The 6000-nt window shown below is 42.9% G+C and overlaps 1 protein-coding gene across 1 annotated transcript in view; it reads right to left on the reverse strand.

Annotated features, from left to right (window-relative positions):
- Positions 1-5638, reverse strand: part of LOC311227320 (uncharacterized protein) — a 58726-nt gene extending 53088 nt beyond the window's left edge. Inside the window, exons 1-2 of the mRNA XM_084312925.1 lie at positions 5629-5638; positions 875-942 (exon numbers count right to left, since the gene is read on the reverse strand). The gene's annotated coding sequence lies outside the window, so the exon portion shown is untranslated. The remainder of the gene's footprint in view (positions 1-874; positions 943-5628) is intronic.
- Between the last annotated feature and the right edge of the window lie 362 nt (positions 5639-6000).

Genomic DNA, 6000 nt, shown 5'->3' on the forward strand with positions numbered 1-6000 from the left:
AGCCAAAAAGTTTGTTTCCTCCCCTGCGTACAACCATAATACATAAGTAGGTCAACCAATTTCAAAAGCTTCATATTGCAACCTGCCCTAATTAAATTACAACAGATTAAGACTTGGACAAGAAAGAAAGAGGTGACAGCCCACTGTTAGGTGGCACCTCAAAGGAATCGACCTCTAGTATTATTTAGGAGCGATGGATGTAGGAAGGAAGGAGAGCTTGTAGCGGTTGCTCTTATATCTACTTGCTCTGAACCGTCTCCCTGAGGTAAGAACTTCATATTCGGGATAAAGATTATGAGAAGGGTCCTGTAAGATTCTCTGTGCCTGGCTGACCACTACTTTCTCCAAGATAGATTGGAGTGACGGATTGGTGTTTCCGGTCACCTTCATTGCTGCTTTCACTAGCCTTTAAAACTTCGACTTACACTGTACTGTGAGCGTACCAAACCACGCTGCCATCACATATCTCATCAGGCTTTCTAGGACAGCTTTATAAAATGTGGTCATGATCGCTGTGATCACACCAAACAGTCCGAGTCTACGGAGGAAGTGTCGTTGGGCTAGTTTGGAACACAGAACATCAACATGTACATCCCATTTCAGTCGATTATCCATGTGGATTCCTATGTATTTATATGATGCAACCTGCTCTATATCACAGTCGCCAATTACCACAGGGTCATGTACTCTCACTTCTCTAGGGTCATAGATCATCTCTTTAGTTTTGGTGGTATTGAGAAAGAGATGATGTCTCTCACACCAGACCTGAAAGGAGTCGATCTCTTTAAAGTAAGTAGAGGGGCATGATTGTTAGGCTGACTGCTGCTACACTCATTGGTGTACAGTGTAAATAGGAGAGGGGAGCTCACCGCACCTTGAGGCACCCCGGTGCTGCAGAATTTGACCTCAGAGAGTGTGTCATTCACCTTGACTTGTTGTGTCCTGTTGGTGAGAAGAGAATAGAACCATTTGATTATTGAGGGGTTTATCCCCAAACTCATACGCTTCTAGACAAGCAGGTGAGGGCGAACGTATCAAACGCAGAGCTAAAATCTGCAAATAGCACCCGTTCGCAGTTATATTATTTCAAGATAATGAAGTAGCTATAATGAGTCAATAGATAAAAAGCAGTAATGGCATGTAGGTTACTCACCCTACTCATGTACAGTAGGCATCCACACTACACAGCATTTATAGACATAAATAAACGTCATGGCTCATCTCCTACTCTGGCTATTCAGTAGGTGGTGTCAAAGAGGCAACTATCCATGTGACCTGAGGATACTAGTAAAACATTTTGAAATATTCAATTGCGAATAGGGCTGCACGATTGATTGTAAAAAAACATATTTTTGTATCTAATTTCTAAATGACGACAATTCTGATGTATTTGCGTCTAAATGGAGATCAGTTGCATTAAAACACTCGCTCCTATTCCCCTATGCATTCACGTGTTGACTCATTTGCTTAAGAACAATCCCAGTTGCGATATCAATCACACTTACACGATGTAAAGCAAAACACGCTATTAATTCAACATTCACGTTACTCACGTTGCCATCATTGTGTCTGTGGCAACTGGTGAAAAATATTCTAGATGGGGCAGTGCCATATTCAATCAGTTTCAGTAACTACAGTATATAACCAGACCTGCAAACTGATAAGAGGTGAAAAAGGTGACATTTACATTTACATTTAGTCATTTAGCTGACGCTTTTATCCAAAGCGACTTACAAGTTCTGTACGACAAGTCGTCAGGAAGGGCACAACTCTATCAGCTGAGTAACAATGTTCATCAAAGTGTTGAGTGCTACAGTGTAGGTTAGTTTATTAGGACAAGTGCATGACTTCAAAAACACTCTCAAAAAACACCTACGTGAGACAATTACATTTGCATAACATAATATCATAACGCTTGTGACTGCAACTTGTTCCTGTTTGCGGACGACTCAGCCCTGCTGGTCTCTGACAAGAACAGGTTGAAAAAGCCCTCAGCTCGGAACTAGGCAAAATCTGCATATGGCTCGCCGACAACAAACTATCATTACACATGGGCAAAACAGAGTCCATACTCTTCGGTTCAAATAACAAACTCAGCAAGACCGACGGCTTCTCGGTTACAGTGGGTGACAATATTGTCACAAGGAAAGATGAAATTACCTACCTAGGTTCCATCCTAGAGGCTAATCTTTCCTGTGACAAAATGGCATCCAATGTAATAAAAGAAGTCAACCAACGAACTCGATTATTGTACCGGATCTCCTCACTGGTAAACAAGAATACCCTGAAGACTCTGGCAGGAGCACTCATTCAAGGGTACTATGACTATCAGGGGAGGAAATTAGGCCACTTTACTCGCCAATTGCGAGTATTTTTTACGTTTGGCGAGTAATTCATGAAGAGCACTCGCCAGTCTGGCGAGTATTAGTAATTACAAAACAAAACAAAAAAATCATTCTGCAATCTGCTGATTCGCTCACTGGCACAAACCGAACTCTGACTCCCCCCTTGATTCCTCCCATTTGCGCCACATAATAATCAGACCATAACCAATGAACATCATCGTTGTACAGATGCGCTCTAAGCTCCTCCAATGAACACTCATTTTCTAGAAGATGCCGCCCATCTAGGGGAAGTGGACAGACCACTGGGCGCAGACCTACAAACTCCTGCCACCGGCAGCCGGCTTGACAACGTAGACAAACTTACAAAAACACATCAGTGGATGAAAATAATTGCATGTAGAGTCGTCGCTTTCGGATATCAGTGCGGTCTGACTGACATGGGGGCGAACAACAGCACGCGACGCGTCTCCTTCGATTCGGATGAGAATGACAAGTCAACCAGCATTAGCCGGCTAGCTACCTAGCATGTAACAAGCTACCATAACGCGCATTCAACATAGTGGACGACTATACTGAGCGGCTTTGCTTAAATGCAGCCGAGTGACATTTTATTATTACCAGGGTTCCCCCCATATCACCACTCGCCCATATGCCCTTCACAACGGTGATGTTGTCATACTTGGCATTCAGAATACACCTGCTGAACCCCTAGCGTTGTCGATTCGGTTCCAATGTATTGTCATCTTACAGCACAAGTACAGTACAACCAGAATACATTTGGCATACAACCAGAGTGCAAATGTAACAAGTCAAGTTCAAGTTGTTTTATTTAGCTATTACATTACAGTGAAATGCTTGGTTCTTTCACTGCCCAACTCAGTATTGATTGATTGATTGATTGAAAACTTTATTAACAGATTGCAGAATGGGTACAATACAGTACAGCTCAATACACACAATTATTAAGGGGATGCAGACCAGAGAAAGACTTTCGTCTTGTTTACATCAGGGTCCCCCATTTCAGTCCTGTTTGCTTAATGCCTTGTCCACTTCCTCCACACTCCAATATGCCCTTCAACCCTGCTCCTGTCAAACCTGCTCTTTCCATTCCCTCCATCATGTCCCCCCTTTCTGATGAATATTTCCTGCACTTAAGAGTCAGACACACATTCCTAGTAGTTGAGCTGTGATGAATGAATGAATGAAAACTTTATTAACAGATTGCAGAATGGGTACAGTACAGTACGGCTCAATACATGCAATTGTTAAGGGGATGCAGACCAGAGAAAGACTTTCGTCTTGTTTACATCAGGGTCCCCCATTTTCAATTCATTTTCAATTCATCATTCAGTATAACCTAGACGAGCCCAACCCAGCATCTTTCACTGCCCAGTTCAGCCCAACCCAGTCCAGAATAGTTCCCTCTTTCATGTTAATATGTGATTTAATGATGTAATATTTTGAAGAGTAGAGACAGTGTGATTAATTTACTATGATTGAAAATCAATTTAGACGAAGACGTACAAAGAAGTAATTATCACAATTAGCGATTTTTTTTGTCTGGTAAAAAATCTGTTTGGCTGGTAAAAAAAATCAGATACTCGCCAGTTGGCTGGTAAGCCAAAAAGTTAGTTTCCTCCCCTGATGACTATGCTTGCACCTCATGGTACCAAAGCACCTCAAAGGCACTAAAAAACAAATTACAAACATCTCAAAACAAGCTAGTCAGACTACTACTTGACCTGACTCCTAGAACCCACCTCACCCCTGCCCACTTTGACAACCTAGGATGGCTTAGAGTAGACGACAGAGTACAGCAACTTGCAATGGGCCTGGTCTACAAGATACACTACGCGACCAAGGTACCCATGTACATGTCAAAATACTTCCCAAAGGTCAGTGAATACCACGATCACAACACCAGAGGGAGCTCCACAAATCATGTTAAACCCAGATTCGGCTCAAACAAGGGACTAAACACGTTTCGCAATTATGCCACATCGATGTGGAACGCCCTACCCAAAGCTGTAAAGGAATGTGAATCACTACGCACCTTCAAAAACACTCTCAAAGAACACCTACGGGAGACTGCAATTCGAAACTGGCCCCTACAAATGTCCTAACCTAGTTGTACAGTAAATGACCAAGTAAGGCTTTGTCAGTATTCCAATGTACAGTGTAAAATGTGTGTGTGTCCCCTACCCAACCCCCCCCCCCCCCCCTCCAATGTACAGCCCTCAGCCCACCCAACCCCACCCACCCACCCAACCTCCTCCAATGTACAGTTTCTACGCCAAATGTATATACACTCTTTTTCTGGACACTTTTGTATCACAAACAGTACTGTATTTGCAAATCTGATATGTCATAAATGTATAGATGTAGCAGTACTGTCTATCTGTATGTCATGTATTTATGTCATATTATGTTATGATGAATTGAAAATGGGGGACCCTGATGTAAACAAGACGAAAGTCTTTCTCTGGTCTGCATCCCCTTAACAAATGTATTGAGCTGTACTGTACTGTACCCATTCTGCAATCTGTTAATAAACTTTTCAATCAATCAATCAATCAGTCTTTAGTCGACGGCGAAAGATTGTACGTGTTTGTAAACCCCATTCCCCCAGAAGAAAATCGTTGTGTTTTAACATGTAAACGAAGCACTCAAGAGAAGAAAATATAGGGGAAAGACAATCCGTATCTGGGTCCGACAGCACTACAATTACATTTTCATATCATAATATCATAACGCAGAGGCGGAGACTCACTTTATTTTGCTGCCGGTAGAACATTGCGTACGAACGAGAAAGGAAGCGCTGGACTTGAACTTTCCATCAATGTGTCTATAAATCCATTTAGTTAGATCCAGCACTGAATGTATCTTGTGATTATTATCAATTTACTTGGTAACAAGCTAAGCTAACTCTAACCCGAGCTAAAATAACACAAGGCCCAGTTAAGCTAACACTAACCCGAGCTAAGCTAACTCTAACCCCAGATACAGAGGTACCAGCTAAGAAAATACTAGCTTCAGCTACCGAAGGGAAAAACTACAGAAATATACCAGATAACAGAAACGAGAATAGCTATTGGAATGAACGTGGAGCAAGACCGAGAACAAACAGGAGAGAGAGAGCTAATGACTGGCTCTGCTAACTAGGCTAACATCAACCACCAGAACGATAAGAAACAGCTGTGGACGCTGCTAACAACACAGAGGAGAACTCCCCTCAAACACGCTCTAGTCTACATGCAGCTAGAAAACACATTTCAGTCACTACCTGACGAGCCTCCATCACCAGGAGGACGGGGCTCAGATGTCAGTCCCACTAGAGGACATGAGCAGCACAGAGGAGGCAGCAGCAGGCATAGATATATCAGCAGGACCACACTCGTGTGGCTGCAGACCCGGAGACCATAGTTTTTTCGCGACAGCGCCACCTACCGGATTGGAAGACCAATAGACTTCAGCAGCTACCAATAGAGACAATAGAGAACCGCGCTACTGTGAGCTTATTCTCTCTCTCTCTCTCTCTCTCTCTCTCTCTCTCTCTCTCTCTCTCTCTCTCTCTCTCTCGCTCTCTCGCTCTCTCTCTCTCTCTCTCTCTCTCTCTCTCGATTGATTGAAAACTTTATTAACAGATTGCAGAATG

This window comes from Notolepis coatsorum (genome assembly GCF_963971535.1).
Source record: "Notolepis coatsorum genome assembly, chromosome: 4".
Classification (NCBI taxonomy): Eukaryota; Metazoa; Chordata; class Actinopteri; order Aulopiformes; family Paralepididae; genus Notolepis; species Notolepis coatsorum.